Source organism: Hyperolius riggenbachi, chromosome 3 (genome assembly GCF_040937935.1).
Source record: "Hyperolius riggenbachi isolate aHypRig1 chromosome 3, aHypRig1.pri, whole genome shotgun sequence".
In the NCBI taxonomy this organism is placed as follows: Eukaryota; Metazoa; Chordata; class Amphibia; order Anura; family Hyperoliidae; genus Hyperolius; species Hyperolius riggenbachi.
In genome coordinates, this window is record NC_090648.1 from 121520558 (window position 1) to 121536285 (window position 15728).

Sequence of the window (15728 nt, forward strand, 5' to 3'; positions counted from 1 at the left end):
AAAAGGGCAACTATCTCTGCTCCAGGTGAGGCTCGAACTCACAACCTCGGCATTGCTCAACAGATACTGTCTTATAAGTACCGTGCGCTAACCGATTGCGCCACTGGAGCTCCGTTGCTGCTGTTGGGGAGGTGCCTTTATCACCAGGACACTTGGCCTGTGATGCGTAACTCGTTAAAATGAAGCACATGTCATAAATCATTATAAGACCAAGTCAATTGTTTGTTAAGAAGAAAACCGGTAGAAGACAGGGAGCGTTTGTCCAAATCAGCAAGCCAAGGTGACTATTAAGATCATCTCCATAGAGGTGAGTGGACTTCAATGGAGGCTTGACACAGACTAGGAGCACACAATCACACTTTTTTTGTGGTGGTGAGAGAATAGGCCATGAGAGCAGGCTTTGAAAGCCATGAATACCTCTGAAAAGGTGTGAGATCATTCTGGTCTGCTGCTAAATGTGCATGTTCCTACTGCATATAAGGCGATAATAAGGAAAAGCACACCTATCTCAAGTCATGTTTTATCCCCAGCAGGTGCCACTCCTCCAGAGTCGCAATGCAGTCGGCTGAGTTGGGCAGACTACACATGCAGGCATGATGCAGGGAATCCCTGGGGTATTTACTGGGCAAGGCGTATCTTACACACAGCACCCAAAATGACAGATTGAATTTATTATTATAGAAGATATAAATATATATGACAGCAGAGCCGGCCAATTGAGATGTTCACAATTGCGCGTTGCATCTAGCTTTGAAGTGGGTCCGTGAAAATCAGCAGGAAGTGCATTTTGAAGGTGGATTTGCTATGATTTTCCATAGTGTGGTGACATGATAGTGACTTTACATTTCTTTGACCTTTTGTAACGAGATGTGGGATACCCATTGAAAGCCTTGTCGAATTTCAAGTGGACCTGAACTCAGAACGTCCTTTCTGCTCTAAAAGATACGCAACAGCATAACAACCTTTAAACAAGAAACATTTCTTTGTTACAGCTAATAGAAATCCTAAGATAAATCTGCACTGTTTCTACTTCCTGACTGATGGAAGCAGACATATTGTTAACAGGCTGTGCTTTCAAATGAGCTTATCTGCCATTGGCAGTCATGTGACCCAGGGTGATCACCACAACTAGTGATTAGACACAAATGAGGGGGACAGGCTAAAGTCTCTAAATACATACACAGGGTGCATTTCTCTATGTTTTCCTTCTTTCCTGTGCAAGAGTTCTGGTCCACTTTAAAAGCCTTTGGCAGCCATGAGAATCCAAGTCATTTGTATCAGAGTACAATGTGTGTTGGTATGCTACATGTAAGGGCCAAAGAAGGATTGTGCCACCCCAGATGGGACTCGAACCCACAATCCCTGGCTTAGGAGGCCAGTGCCTTATCCATTAGGCCACTGGGGCATGCTGTAGAAGTGCAGCAAGTAGGCTTTTGCTCCACAGAGACTGCACAATGCCTCTTGTAGCAAATGAGTTGCAAATGGACGTACTTCTTTTCCTTGTGTTGTGCCATGGATTTTGCAGGTGATATAGCTCTTGCCAGCTTCCTCCACTGCTCTTCAACAAGCAAAAGCATTGGTCTCATTCTTTTTGGTCCTCACTCAAAACAAGCTTCCCTTGTTGGGCAATGACAGCTCCTGCGTGTAGCAGTGGCATACTGGCACCCTTTGGCTTGAATGTTTTGGGTCATAGGAGAAAGGTGATTAAAGGAAGCAAAAGGGCAACTATCTCTGCTCCAGGTGAGGCTCGAACTCACAACCTCGGCATTGCTCAACAGATACTGTCTTATAAGTACCGCGCGCTAGCCGATTGCGCCACTGGAGCTCCGTTGCTGCTGTTGGGGAGGTGCCTTTATCACCAGGACACTTGGCCTGTGATGCGTAACTCGTTAAAATGAAGCACATGTCATAAATCATTATAAGACCAAGTCAATTGTTTGTTAAGAAGAAAACCGGTAGAAGACAGGGAGCGTTTGTCCAAATCAGCAAGCCAAGGTGACTATTAAGATCATCTCCATAGAGGTGAGTGGACTTCAATGGAGGCTTGACACAGACTAGGAGCACACAATCACACTTTTTTTGTGGTGGTGAGAGAATAGGCCATGAGAGCAGGCTTTGAAAGCCATGAATACCTCTGAAAAGGTGTGAGATCATTCTGGTCTGCTGCTAAATGTGCATGTTCCTACTGCATATAAGGCGATAATAAGGAAAAGCACACCTATCTCAAGTCATGTTTTATCCCCAGCAGGTGCCACTCCTCCAGAGTCGCAATGCAGTCGGCTGAGTTGGGCAGACTACACATGCAGGCATGATGCAGGGAAGCCCTGGGGTATTTACTGGGCAAGGCGTATCTTACACACAGCACCCAAAATGACAGATTGAATTTATTATTATAGAAGATATAAATATATATGACAGCAGAGCCGGCCAATTGAGATGTTCACAATTGCGCGTTGCATCTAGCTTTGAAGTGGGTCCGTGAAAATCAGCAGGAAGTGCATTTTGAAGGTGGATTTGCTATGATTTTCCATAGTGTGGTGACATGATAGTGACTTTACATTTCTTTGACCTTTTGTAACGAGATGTGGGATACCCATTGAAAGCCTTGTCGAATTTCAAGTGGACCTGAACTCAGAACGTCCTTTCTGCTCTAAAAGATACGCAACAGCATAACAACCTTTAAACAAGAAACATTTCTTTGTTACAGCTAATAGAAATCCTAAGATAAATCTGCACTGTTTCTACTTCCTGACTGATGGAAGCAGACATATTGTTAACAGGCTGTGCTTTCAAATGAGCTTATCTGCCATTGGCAGTCATGTGACCCAGGGTGATCACCACAACTAGTGATTAGACACAAATGAGGGGGACAGGCTAAAGTCTCTAAATACATACACAGGGTGCATTTCTCTATGTTTTCCTTCTTTCCTGTGCAAGAGTTCTGGTCCACTTTAAAAGCCTTTGGCAGCCATGAGAATCCAAGTCATTTGTATCAGAGTACAATGTGTGTTGGTATGCTACATGTAAGGGCCAAAGAAGGATTGTGCCACCCCAGATGGGACTCGAACCCACAATCCCTGGCTTAGGAGGCCAGTGCCTTATCCATTAGGCCACTGGGGCATGCTGTAGAAGTGCAGCAAGTAGGCTTTTGCTCCACAGAGACTGCACAATGCCTCTTGTAGCAAATGAGTTGCAAATGGACGTACTTCTTTTCCTTGTGTTGTGCCATGGATTTTGCAGGTGATATAGCTCTTGCCAGCTTCCTCCACTGCTCTTCAACAAGCAAAAGCATTGGTCTCATTCTTTTTGGTCCTCACTCAAAACAAGCTTCCCTTGTTGGGCAATGACAGCTCCTGCGTGTAGCAGTGGCATACTGGCACCCTTTGGCTTGAATGTTTTGGGTCATAGGAGAAAGGTGATTAAAGGAAGCAAAAGGGCAACTATCTCTGCTCCAGGTGAGGCTCGAACTCACAACCTCGGCATTGCTCAACAGATACTGTCTTATAAGTACCGCGCGCTAACCGATTGCGCCACTGGAGCTCCGTTGCTGCTGTTGGGGAGGTGCCTTTATCACCAGGACACTTGGCCTGTGATGCGTAACTCGTTAAAATGAAGCACATGTCATAAATCATTATAAGACCAAGTCAATTGTTTGTTAAGAAGAAAACCGGTAGAAGACAGGGAGCGTTTGTCCAAATCAGCAAGCCAAGGTGACTATTAAGATCATCTCCATAGAGGTGAGTGGACTTCAATGGAGGCTTGACACAGACTAGGAGCACACAATCACACTTTTTTTGTGGTGGTGAGAGAATAGGCCATGAGAGCAGGCTTTGAAAGCCATGAATACCTCTGAAAAGGTGTGAGATCATTCTGGTCTGCTGCTAAATGTGCATGTTCCTACTGCATATAAGGCGATAATAAGGAAAAGCACACCTATCTCAAGTCATGTTTTATCCCCAGCAGGTGCCACTCCTCCAGAGTCGCAATGCAGTCGGCTGAGTTGGGCAGACTACACATGCAGGCATGATGCAGGGAATCCCTGGGGTATTTACTGGGCAAGGCGTATCTTACACACAGCACCCAAAATGACAGATTGAATTTATTATTATAGAAGATATAAATATATATGACAGCAGAGCCGGCCAATTGAGATGTTCACAATTGCGCGTTGCATCTAGCTTTGAAGTGGGTCCGTGAAAATCAGCAGGAAGTGCATTTTGAAGGTGGATTTGCTATGATTTTCCATAGTGTGGTGACATGATAGTGACTTTACATTTCTTTGACCTTTTGTAACGAGATGTGGGATACCCATTGAAAGCCTTGTCGAATTTCAAGTGGACCTGAACTCAGAACGTCCTTTCTGCTCTAAAAGATACGCAACAGCATAACAACCTTTAAACAAGAAACATTTCTTTGTTACAGCTAATAGAAATCCTAAGATAAATCTGCACTGTTTCTACTTCCTGACTGATGGAAGCAGACATATTGTTAACAGGCTGTGCTTTCAAATGAGCTTATCTGCCATTGGCAGTCATGTGACCCAGGGTGATCACCACAACTAGTGATTAGACACAAATGAGGGGGACAGGCTAAAGTCTCTAAATACATACACAGGATGCATTTCTCTATGTTCTCCTTCTTTCCTGTGCAAGAGTTCTGGTCCACTTTAAAAGCCTTTGGCAGCCATGAGAATCCAAGTCATTTGTATCAGAGTACAATGTGTGTTGGTATGCTACATGTAAGGGCCAAAGAAGGAATGTGCCACCCCAGATGGGACTCGAACCCACAATCCCTGGCTTAGGAGGCCAGTGCCTTATCCATTAGGCCACTGGGGCATGCTGTAGAAGTGCAGCAAGTAGGCTTTTGCTCCACAGAGACTGCACAATGCCTCTTGCAGCAAATGAGTTGCAAATGGACGTACTTCTTTTCCTTGTGTTGTGCCATGGATTTTGCAGGTGATATAGCTCTTGCCAGCTTCCTCCACTGCTCTTCAACAAGCAAAAGCATTGGTCTCATTCTTTTTGGTCCTCACTCAAAACAAGCTTTCCTTGTTGGGCAATGACAGCTCCTGCGTGTAGCAGTGGCATACTGGCACCCTTTGGCTTGAATGTTTTGGGTCATAGGAGAAAGGTGATTAAAGGAAGCAAAAGGGCAACTATCTCTGCTCCAGGTGAGGCTCGAACTCACAACCTCGGCATTGCTCAACAGATACTGTCTTATAAGTACCGCGCGCTAACCGATTGCGCCACTGGAGCTCCGTTGCTGCTGTTGGGGAGGTGCCTTTATCACCAGGACACTTGGCCTGTGATGCGTAACTCGTTAAAATGAAGCACATGTCATAAATCATTATAAGACCAAGTCAATTGTTTGTTAAGAAGAAAACCGGTAGAAGACAGGGAGCGTTTGTCCAAATCAGCAAGCCAAGGTGACTATTAAGATCATCTCCATAGAGGTGAGTGGACTTCAATGGAGGCTTGACACAGACTAGGAGCACACAATCACACTTTTTTTGTGGTGGTGAGAGAATAGGCCATGAGAGCAGGCTTTGAAAGCCATGAATACCTCTGAAAAGGTGTGAGATCATTCTGGTCTGCTGCTAAATGTGCATGTTCCTACTGCATATAAGGCGATAATAAGGAAAAGCACACCTATCTCAAGTCATGTTTTATCCCCAGCAGGTGCCACTCCTCCAGAGTCGCAATGCAGTCGGCTGAGTTGGGCAGACTACACATGCAGGCATGATGCAGGGAATCCCTGGGGTATTTACTGGGCAAGGCGTATCTTACACACAGCACCCAAAATGACAGATTGAATTTATTATTATAGAAGATATAAATATATATGACAGCAGAGCCGGCCAATTGAGATGTTCACAATTGCGCGTTGCATCTAGCTTTGAAGTGGGTCCGTGAAAATCAGCAGGAAGTGCATTTTGAAGGTGGATTTGCTATGATTTTCCATAGTGTGGTGACATGATAGTGACTTTACATTTCTTTGACCTTTTGTAACGAGATGTGGGATACCCATTGAAAGCCTTGTCGAATTTCAAGTGGACCTGAACTCAGAACGTCCTTTCTGCTCTAAAAGATACGCAACAGCATAACAACCTTTAAACAAGAAACATTTCTTTGTTACAGCTAATAGAAATCCTAAGATAAATCTGCACTGTTTCTACTTCCTGACTGATGGAAGCAGACATATTGTTAACAGGCTGTGCTTTCAAATGAGCTTATCTGCCATTGGCAGTCATGTGACCCAGGGTGATCACCACAACTAGTGATTAGACACAAATGAGGGGGACAGGCTAAAGTCTCTAAATACATACACAGGGTGCATTTCTCTATGTTTTCCTTCTTTCCTGTGCAAGAGTTCTGGTCCACTTTAAAAGCCTTTGGCAGCCATGAGAATCCAAGTCATTTGTATCAGAGTACAATGTGTGTTGGTATGCTACATGTAAGGGCCAAAGAAGGATTGTGCCACCCCAGATGGGACTCGAACCCACAATCCCTGGCTTAGGAGGCCAGTGCCTTATCCATTAGGCCACTGGGGCATGCTGTAGAAGTGCAGCAAGTAGGCTTTTGCTCCACAGAGACTGCACAATGCCTCTTGTAGCAAATGAGTTGCAAATGGACGTACTTCTTTTCCTTGTGTTGTGCCATGGATTTTGCAGGTGATATAGCTCTTGCCAGCTTCCTCCACTGCTCTTCAACAAGCAAAAGCATTGGTCTCATTCTTTTTGGTCCTCACTCAAAACAAGCTTCCCTTGTTGGGCAATGACAGCTCCTGCGTGTAGCAGTGGCATACTGGCACCCTTTGGCTTGAATGTTTTGGGTCATAGGAGAAAGGTGATTAAAGGAAGCAAAAGGGCAACTATCTCTGCTCCAGGTGAGGCTCGAACTCACAACCTCGGCATTGCTCAACAGATACTGTCTTATAAGTACCGCGCGCTAGCCGATTGCGCCACTGGAGCTCCGTTGCTGCTGTTGGGGAGGTGCCTTTATCACCAGGACACTTGGCCTGTGATGCGTAACTCGTTAAAATGAAGCACATGTCATAAATCATTATAAGACCAAGTCAATTGTTTGTTAAGAAGAAAACCGGTAGAAGACAGGGAGCGTTTGTCCAAATCAGCAAGCCAAGGTGACTATTAAGATCATCTCCATAGAGGTGAGTGGACTTCAATGGAGGCTTGACACAGACTAGGAGCACACAATCACACTTTTTTTGTGGTGGTGAGAGAATAGGCCATGAGAGCAGGCTTTGAAAGCCATGAATACCTCTGAAAAGGTGTGAGATCATTCTGGTCTGCTGCTAAATGTGCATGTTCCTACTGCATATAAGGCGATAATAAGGAAAAGCACACCTATCTCAAGTCATGTTTTATCCCCAGCAGGTGCCACTCCTCCAGAGTCGCAATGCAGTCGGCTGAGTTGGGCAGACTACACATGCAGGCATGATGCAGGGAAGCCCTGGGGTATTTACTGGGCAAGGCGTATCTTACACACAGCACCCAAAATGACAGATTGAATTTATTATTATAGAAGATATAAATATATATGACAGCAGAGCCGGCCAATTGAGATGTTCACAATTGCGCGTTGCATCTAGCTTTGAAGTGGGTCCGTGAAAATCAGCAGGAAGTGCATTTTGAAGGTGGATTTGCTATGATTTTCCATAGTGTGGTGACATGATAGTGACTTTACATTTCTTTGACCTTTTGTAACGAGATGTGGGATACCCATTGAAAGCCTTGTCGAATTTCAAGTGGACCTGAACTCAGAACGTCCTTTCTGCTCTAAAAGATACGCAACAGCATAACAACCTTTAAACAAGAAACATTTCTTTGTTACAGCTAATAGAAATCCTAAGATAAATCTGCACTGTTTCTACTTCCTGACTGATGGAAGCAGACATATTGTTAACAGGCTGTGCTTTCAAATGAGCTTATCTGCCATTGGCAGTCATGTGACCCAGGGTGATCACCACAACTAGTGATTAGACACAAATGAGGGGGACAGGCTAAAGTCTCTAAATACATACACAGGGTGCATTTCTCTATGTTTTCCTTCTTTCCTGTGCAAGAGTTCTGGTCCACTTTAAAAGCCTTTGGCAGCCATGAGAATCCAAGTCATTTGTATCAGAGTACAATGTGTGTTGGTATGCTACATGTAAGGGCCAAAGAAGGATTGTGCCACCCCAGATGGGACTCGAACCCACAATCCCTGGCTTAGGAGGCCAGTGCCTTATCCATTAGGCCACTGGGGCATGCTGTAGAAGTGCAGCAAGTAGGCTTTTGCTCCACAGAGACTGCACAATGCCTCTTGTAGCAAATGAGTTGCAAATGGACGTACTTCTTTTCCTTGTGTTGTGCCATGGATTTTGCAGGTGATATAGCTCTTGCCAGCTTCCTCCACTGCTCTTCAACAAGCAAAAGCATTGGTCTCATTCTTTTTGGTCCTCACTCAAAACAAGCTTCCCTTGTTGGGCAATGACAGCTCCTGCGTGTAGCAGTGGCATACTGGCACCCTTTGGCTTGAATGTTTTGGGTCATAGGAGAAAGGTGATTAAAGGAAGCAAAAGGGCAACTATCTCTGCTCCAGGTGAGGCTCGAACTCACAACCTCGGCATTGCTCAACAGATACTGTCTTATAAGTACCGCGCGCTAACCGATTGCGCCACTGGAGCTCCGTTGCTGCTGTTGGGGAGGTGCCTTTATCACCAGGACACTTGGCCTGTGATGCGTAACTCGTTAAAATGAAGCACATGTCATAAATCATTATAAGACCAAGTCAATTGTTTGTTAAGAAGAAAACCGGTAGAAGACAGGGAGCGTTTGTCCAAATCAGCAAGCCAAGGTGACTATTAAGATCATCTCCATAGAGGTGAGTGGACTTCAATGGAGGCTTGACACAGACTAGGAGCACACAATCACACTTTTTTTGTGGTGGTGAGAGAATAGGCCATGAGAGCAGGCTTTGAAAGCCATGAATACCTCTGAAAAGGTGTGAGATCATTCTGGTCTGCTGCTAAATGTGCATGTTCCTACTGCATATAAGGCGATAATAAGGAAAAGCACACCTATCTCAAGTCATGTTTTATCCCCAGCAGGTGCCACTCCTCCAGAGTCGCAATGCAGTCGGCTGAGTTGGGCAGACTACACATGCAGGCATGATGCAGGGAATCCCTGGGGTATTTACTGGGCAAGGCGTATCTTACACACAGCACCCAAAATGACAGATTGAATTTATTATTATAGAAGATATAAATATATATGACAGCAGAGCCGGCCAATTGAGATGTTCACAATTGCGCGTTGCATCTAGCTTTGAAGTGGGTCCGTGAAAATCAGCAGGAAGTGCATTTTGAAGGTGGATTTGCTATGATTTTCCATAGTGTGGTGACATGATAGTGACTTTACATTTCTTTGACCTTTTGTAACGAGATGTGGGATACCCATTGAAAGCCTTGTCGAATTTCAAGTGGACCTGAACTCAGAACGTCCTTTCTGCTCTAAAAGATACGCAACAGCATAACAACCTTTAAACAAGAAACATTTCTTTGTTACAGCTAATAGAAATCCTAAGATAAATCTGCACTGTTTCTACTTCCTGACTGATGGAAGCAGACATATTGTTAACAGGCTGTGCTTTCAAATGAGCTTATCTGCCATTGGCAGTCATGTGACCCAGGGTGATCACCACAACTAGTGATTAGACACAAATGAGGGGGACAGGCTAAAGTCTCTAAATACATACAGAGGATGCATTTCTCTATGTTCTCCTTCTTGCCTGTGCATGAGTTCTGGTCCACTTTAAAAGCCTTTGGCAGCCATGAGAATCCAAGTCATTTGTATCAGAGTACAATGTGTGTTGGTATGCTACATGTAAGGGCCAAAGAAGGAATGTGCCACCCCAGATGGGACTCGAACCCACAATCCCTGGCTTAGGAGGCCAGTGCCTTATCCATTAGGCCACTGGGGCATGCTGTAGAAGTGCAGCAAGTAGGCTTTTGCTCCACAGAGACTGCACAATGCCTCTTGCAGCAAATGAGTTGCAAATGGACGTACTTCTTTTCCTTGTGTTGTGCCATGGATTTTGCAGGTGATATAGCTCTTGCCAGCTTCCTCCACTGCTCTTCAACAAGCAAAAGCATTGGTCTCATTCTTTTTGGTCCTCACTCAAAACAAGCCTCCCTTGTTGGGCAATGACAGCTCCTGCGTGTAGCAGTGGCATACTGGCACCCTTTGGCTTGAATGTTTTGGGTCATAGGAGAAAGGTGATTAAAGGAAGCAAAAGGGCAACTATCTCTGCTCCGGGTGAGGCTCGAACTCACAACCTCGGCATTGCTCAACAGATACTGTCTTATAAGTACCGCGCGCTAACCGATTGCGCCACTGGAGCTCCGTTGCTGCTGTTGGGGAGGTGCCTTTATCACCAGGACACTTGGCCTGTGATGCGTAACTCGTTAAAATGAAGCACATGTCATAAATCATTATAAGACCAAGTCAATTGTTTGTTAAGAAGAAAACCGGTAGAAGACAGGGAGCGTTTGTCCAAATCAGCAAGCCAAGGTGACTATTAAGATCATCTCCATAGAGGTGAGTGGACTTCAATGGAGGCTTGACACAGACTAGGAGCACACAATCACACATTTTTTGTGGTGGTGAGAGAATAGGCCATGAGAGCAGGCTTTGAAAGCCATGAATACCTCTGAAAAGGTGTGAGATCATTCTGGTCTGCTGCTAAATGTGCATGTTCCTACTGCATATAAGGCGATAATAAGGAAAAGCACACCTATCTCAAGTCATGTTTTATCCCCAGCAGGTGCCACTCCTCCAGAGTCGCAATGCAGTCGGCTGAGTTGGGCAGACTACACATGCAGGCATGATGCAGGGAATCCCTGGGGTATTTACTGGGCAAGGCGTATCTTACACACAGCACCCAAAATGACAGATTGAATTTATTATTATAGAAGATATAAATATATATGACAGCAGAGCCGGCCAATTGAGATGTTCACAATTGCGCGTTGCATCTAGCTTTGAAGTGGGTCCGTGAAAATCAGCAGGAAGTGCATTTTGAAGGTGGATTTGCTATGATTTTCCATAGTGTGGTGACATGATAGTGACTTTACATTTCTTTGACCTTTTGTAACGAGATGTGGGATACCCATTGAAAGCCTTGTCGAATTTCAAGTGGACCTGAACTCAGAACGTCCTTTCTGCTCTAAAAGATACGCAACAGCATAACAACCTTTAAACAAGAAACATTTCTTTGTTACAGCTAATAGAAATCCTAAGAGAAATCTGCACTGTTTCTACTTCCTGACTGATGGAAGCAGACATATTGTTAACAGGCTGTGCTTTCAAATGAGCTTATCTGCCATTGGCAGTCATGTGACCCAGGGTGATCACCACAACTAGTGATTAGACACAAATGAGGGGGACAGGCTAAAGTCTCTAAATACATACACAGGGTGCATTTCTCTATGTTTTCCTTCTTTCCTGTGCAAGAGTTCTGGTCCACTTTAAAAGCCTTTGGCAGCCATGAGAATCCAAGTCATTTGTATCAGAGTACAATGTGTGTTGGTATGCTACATATAAGGGCCAAAGAAGGATTGTGCCACCCCAGATGGGACTCGAACCCACAATCCCTGGCTTAGGAGGCCAGTGCCTTATCCATTAGGCCACTGGGGCATGCTGTAGAAGTGCAGCAAGTAGGCTTTTGCTCCACAGAGACTGCACAATGCCTCTTGTAGCAAATGAGTTGCAAATGGACGTACTTCTTTTCCTTGTGTTGTGCCATGGATTTTGCAGGTGATATAGCTCTTGCCAGCTTCCTCCACTGCTCTTCAACAAGCAAAAGCATTGGTCTCATTCTTTTTGGTCCTCACTCAAAACAAGCTTCCCTTGTTGGGCAATGACAGCTCCTGCGTGTAGCAGTGGCATACTGGCACCCTTTGGCTTGAATGTTTTGGGTCATAGGAGAAAGGTGATTAAAGGAAGCAAAAGGGCAACTATCTCTGCTCCAGGTGAGGCTCGAACTCACAACCTCGGCATTGCTCAACAGATACTGTCTTATAAGTACCGCGCGCTAACCGATTGCGCCACTGGAGCTCCGTTGCTGCTGTTGGGGAGGTGCCTTTATCACCAGGACACTTGGCCTGTGATGCGTAACTCGTTAAAATGAAGCACATGTCATAAATCATTATAAGACCAAGTCAATTGTTTGTTAAGAAGAAAACCGGTAGAAGACAGGGAGCGTTTGTCCAAATCAGCAAGCCAAGGTGACTATTAAGATCATCTCCATAGAGGTGAGTGGACTTCAATGGAGGCTTGACACAGACTAGGAGCACACAATCACACTTTTTTTGTGGTGGTGAGAGAATAGGCCATGAGAGCAGGCTTTGAAAGCCATGAATACCTCTGAAAAGGTGTGAGATCATTCTGGTCTGCTGCTAAATGTGCATGTTCCTACTGCATATAAGGCGATAATAAGGAAAAGCACACCTATCTCAAGTCATGTTTTATCCCCAGCAGGTGCCACTCCTCCAGAGTCGCAATGCAGTCGGCTGAGTTGGGCAGACTACACATGCAGGCATGATGCAGGGAATCCCTGGGGTATTTACTGGGCAAGGCGTATCTTACACACAGCACCCAAAATGACAGATTGAATTTATTATTATAGAAGATATAAATATATATGACAGCAGAGCCGGCCAATTGAGATGTTCACAATTGCGCGTTGCATCTAGCTTTGAAGTGGGTCCGTGAAAATCAGCAGGAAGTGCATTTTGAAGGTGGATTTGCTATGATTTTCCATAGTGTGGTGACATGATAGTGACTTTACATTTCTTTGACCTTTTGTAACGAGATGTGGGATACCCATTGAAAGCCTTGTCGAATTTCAAGTGGACCTGAACTCAGAACGTCCTTTCTGCTCTAAAAGATACGCAACAGCATAACAACCTTTAAACAAGAAACATTTCTTTGTTACAGCTAATAGAAATCCTAAGATAAATCTGCACTGTTTCTACTTCCTGACTGATGGAAGCAGACATATTGTTAACAGGCTGTGCTTTCAAATGAGCTTATCTGCCATTGGCAGTCATGTGACCCAGGGTGATCACCACAACTAGTGATTAGACACAAATGAGGGGGACAGGCTAAAGTCTCTAAATACATACACAGGATGCATTTCTCTATGTTCTCCTTCTTTCCTGTGCAAGAGTTCTGGTCCACTTTAAAAGCCTTTGGCAGCCATGAGAATCCAAGTCATTTGTATCAGAGTACAATGTGTGTTGGTATGCTACATGTAAGGGCCAAAGAAGGAATGTGCCACCCCAGATGGGACTCGAACCCACAATCCCTGGCTTAGGAGGCCAGTGCCTTATCCATTAGGCCACTGGGGCATGCTGTAGAAGTGCAGCAAGTAGGCTTTTGCTCCACAGAGACTGCACAATGCCTCTTGCAGCAAATGAGTTGCAAATGGACGTACTTCTTTTCCTTGTGTTGTGCCATGGATTTTGCAGGTGATATAGCTCTTGCCAGCTTCCTCCACTGCTCTTCAACAAGCAAAAGCATTGGTCTCATTCTTTTTGGTCCTCACTCAAAACAAGCTTCCCTTGTTGGGCAATGACAGCTCCTGCGTGTAGCAGTGGCATACTGGCACCCTTTGGCTTGAATGTTTTGGGTCATAGGAGAAAGGTGATTAAAGGAAGCAAAAGGGCAACTATCTCTGCTCCAGGTGAGGCTCGAACTCACAACCTCAGCATTGCTCAACAGATACTGTCTTATCAGTACCGCGCGCTAACCGATTGCGCCACTGGAGCTCCGTTGCTGCTGTTGGGGAGGTGCCTTTATCACCAGGACACTTGGCCTGTGATGCGTAACTCGTTAAAATGAAGCACATGTCATAAATCATTATAAGACCAAGTCAATTGTTTGTTAAGAAGAAAACCGGTAGAAGACAGGGAGCGTTTGTCCAAATCAGCAAGCCAAGGTGACTATTAAGATCATCTCCATAGAGGTGAGTGGACTTCAATGGAGGCTTGACACAGACTAGGAGCACACAATCACACTTTTTTTGTGGTGGTGAGAGAATAGGCCATGAGAGCAGGCTTTGAAAGCCATGAATACCTCTGAAAAGGTGTGAGATCATTCTGGTCTGCTGCTAAATGTGCATGTTCCTACTGCATATAAGGCGATAATAAGGAAAAGCACACCTATCTCAAGTCATGTTTTATCCCCAGCAGGTGCCACTCCTCCAGAGTCGCAATGCAGTCGGCTGAGTTGGGCAGACTACACATGCAGGCATGATGCAGGGAATCCCTGGGGTATTTACTGGGCAAGGCGTATCTTACACACAGCACCCAAAATGACAGATTGAATTTATTATTATAGAAGATATAAATATGTATGACAGCAGAGCCGGCCAATTGAGATGTTCACAATTGCGCGTTGCATCTAGCTTTGAAGTGGGTCCGTGAAAATCAGCAGGAAGTGCATTTTGAAGGTGGATTTGCTATGATTTTCCATAGTGTGGTGACATGATAGTGACTTTACATTTCTTTGACCTTTTGTAACGAGATGTGGGATACCCATTGAAAGCCTTGTCGAATTTCAAGTGGACCTGAACTCAGAACGTCCTTTCTGCTCTAAAAGATACGCAACAGCATAACAACCTTTAAACAAGAAACATTTCTTTGTTACAGCTAATAGAAATCCTAAGAGAAATCTGCACTGTTTCTACTTCCTGACTGATGGAAGCAGACATATTGTTAACAGGCTGTGCTTTCAAATGAGCTTATCTGCCATTGGCAGTCATGTGACCCAGGGTGATCACCACAACTAGTGATTAGACACAAATGAGGGGGATAGGCTAAAGTCTCTAAATACATACACAGGATGCATTTCTCTATGTTCTCCTTCTTTCCTGTGCAAGAGTTCTGGTCCACTTTAAAAGCCTTTGGCAGCCATGAGAATCCAAGTCATTTGTATCAGAGTACAATGTGTGTTGGTATGCTACATGTAAGGGCCAAAGAAGGAATGTGCCACCCCAGATGGGACTCGAACCCACAATCCCTGGCTTAGGAGGCCAGTGCCTTATCCATTAGGCCACTGGGGCATGCTGTAGAAGTGCAGCAAGTAGGCTTTTGCTCCACAGAGACTGCACAATGCCTCTTGCAGCAAATGAGTTGCAAATGGACGTACTTCTTTTCCTTGTGTTGTGCCATGGATTTTGCAGGTGATATAGCTCTTGCCAGCTTCCTCCACTGCTCTTCAACAAGCAAAAGCATTGGTCTCATTCTTTTTGGTCCTCACTCAAAACAAGCTTCCCTTGTTGGGCAATGACAGCTCCTGCGTGTAGCAGTGGCATACTGGCACCCTTTGGCTTGAATGTTTTGGGTCATAGGAGAAAGGTGATTAAAGGAAGCAAAAGGGCAACTATCTCTGCTCCAGGTGAGGCTCGAACTCACAACCTCAGCATTGCTCAACAGATACTGTCTTATCAGTACCGCACGCTAACCGATTGCGCCACTGGAGCTCCGATGCTGCTGTTGGGGAGGTGCCTTTATCACCAGGACACTTGGCCTGTGATGCGTAACTCGTTAAAATGAAGCACATGTCATAAATCATTATAAGACCAAGTCAATTGTTTGTTAAGAAGAAAACCGGTAGAAGACAGGGAGCGTTTGTCCAAATCAGCAAGCCAAGGTGACTATTAAGA

The 15728-nt window shown here is 44.9% G+C and overlaps 19 non-coding genes across 19 annotated transcripts; all 19 read right to left on the reverse strand.

The window, feature by feature from the left end:
- Positions 1–17: 17 nt before the first annotated feature.
- Positions 18–110, reverse strand: TRNAI-UAU (transfer RNA isoleucine (anticodon UAU)). The gene is given in 2 exon segments: positions 18–53; positions 73–110. It is a non-coding gene; the product is annotated as a tRNA-Ile (tRNA).
- A 1222-nt stretch (positions 111–1332) lies between these two features.
- Positions 1333–1405, reverse strand: TRNAR-CCU (transfer RNA arginine (anticodon CCU)). Its single transcript has one exon. It is a non-coding gene; the product is annotated as a tRNA-Arg (tRNA).
- Positions 1406–1732: 327 nt separating this feature from the next.
- On the reverse strand, positions 1733–1825 carry TRNAI-UAU (transfer RNA isoleucine (anticodon UAU)). The gene is given in 2 exon segments: positions 1733–1768; positions 1788–1825. It is a non-coding gene; the product is annotated as a tRNA-Ile (tRNA).
- Positions 1826–3047: 1222 nt separating this feature from the next.
- Positions 3048–3120, reverse strand: TRNAR-CCU (transfer RNA arginine (anticodon CCU)). Its single transcript has one exon. It is a non-coding gene; the product is annotated as a tRNA-Arg (tRNA).
- Positions 3121–3447: 327 nt separating this feature from the next.
- Positions 3448–3540, reverse strand: TRNAI-UAU (transfer RNA isoleucine (anticodon UAU)). The gene is given in 2 exon segments: positions 3448–3483; positions 3503–3540. It is a non-coding gene; the product is annotated as a tRNA-Ile (tRNA).
- A 1222-nt stretch (positions 3541–4762) lies between these two features.
- TRNAR-CCU (transfer RNA arginine (anticodon CCU)) lies at positions 4763–4835 on the reverse strand. Its single transcript has one exon. It is a non-coding gene; the product is annotated as a tRNA-Arg (tRNA).
- A 327-nt stretch (positions 4836–5162) lies between these two features.
- On the reverse strand, positions 5163–5255 carry TRNAI-UAU (transfer RNA isoleucine (anticodon UAU)). Its single transcript is given in 2 exon segments — positions 5163–5198; positions 5218–5255. It is a non-coding gene; the product is annotated as a tRNA-Ile (tRNA).
- Positions 5256–6477: 1222 nt separating this feature from the next.
- Positions 6478–6550, reverse strand: TRNAR-CCU (transfer RNA arginine (anticodon CCU)). The gene has a single exon. It is a non-coding gene; the product is annotated as a tRNA-Arg (tRNA).
- Positions 6551–6877: 327 nt separating this feature from the next.
- Positions 6878–6970, reverse strand: TRNAI-UAU (transfer RNA isoleucine (anticodon UAU)). The gene is given in 2 exon segments: positions 6878–6913; positions 6933–6970. It is a non-coding gene; the product is annotated as a tRNA-Ile (tRNA).
- Positions 6971–8192: 1222 nt separating this feature from the next.
- Positions 8193–8265, reverse strand: TRNAR-CCU (transfer RNA arginine (anticodon CCU)). The gene has a single exon. It is a non-coding gene; the product is annotated as a tRNA-Arg (tRNA).
- Positions 8266–8592: 327 nt separating this feature from the next.
- On the reverse strand, positions 8593–8685 carry TRNAI-UAU (transfer RNA isoleucine (anticodon UAU)). Its single transcript is given in 2 exon segments — positions 8593–8628; positions 8648–8685. It is a non-coding gene; the product is annotated as a tRNA-Ile (tRNA).
- A 1222-nt stretch (positions 8686–9907) lies between these two features.
- TRNAR-CCU (transfer RNA arginine (anticodon CCU)) lies at positions 9908–9980 on the reverse strand. The gene has a single exon. It is a non-coding gene; the product is annotated as a tRNA-Arg (tRNA).
- Positions 9981–10307: 327 nt separating this feature from the next.
- Positions 10308–10400, reverse strand: TRNAI-UAU (transfer RNA isoleucine (anticodon UAU)). The gene is given in 2 exon segments: positions 10308–10343; positions 10363–10400. It is a non-coding gene; the product is annotated as a tRNA-Ile (tRNA).
- Positions 10401–11622: 1222 nt separating this feature from the next.
- Positions 11623–11695, reverse strand: TRNAR-CCU (transfer RNA arginine (anticodon CCU)). Its single transcript has one exon. It is a non-coding gene; the product is annotated as a tRNA-Arg (tRNA).
- A 327-nt stretch (positions 11696–12022) lies between these two features.
- TRNAI-UAU (transfer RNA isoleucine (anticodon UAU)) lies at positions 12023–12115 on the reverse strand. Its single transcript is given in 2 exon segments — positions 12023–12058; positions 12078–12115. It is a non-coding gene; the product is annotated as a tRNA-Ile (tRNA).
- Positions 12116–13337: 1222 nt separating this feature from the next.
- On the reverse strand, positions 13338–13410 carry TRNAR-CCU (transfer RNA arginine (anticodon CCU)). The gene has a single exon. It is a non-coding gene; the product is annotated as a tRNA-Arg (tRNA).
- Positions 13411–13737: 327 nt separating this feature from the next.
- TRNAI-GAU (transfer RNA isoleucine (anticodon GAU)) lies at positions 13738–13830 on the reverse strand. Its single transcript is given in 2 exon segments — positions 13738–13773; positions 13793–13830. It is a non-coding gene; the product is annotated as a tRNA-Ile (tRNA).
- Positions 13831–15052: 1222 nt separating this feature from the next.
- TRNAR-CCU (transfer RNA arginine (anticodon CCU)) lies at positions 15053–15125 on the reverse strand. The gene has a single exon. It is a non-coding gene; the product is annotated as a tRNA-Arg (tRNA).
- Positions 15126–15452: 327 nt separating this feature from the next.
- Positions 15453–15545, reverse strand: TRNAI-GAU (transfer RNA isoleucine (anticodon GAU)). Its single transcript is given in 2 exon segments — positions 15453–15488; positions 15508–15545. It is a non-coding gene; the product is annotated as a tRNA-Ile (tRNA).
- Positions 15546–15728: the final 183 nt, after the last annotated feature.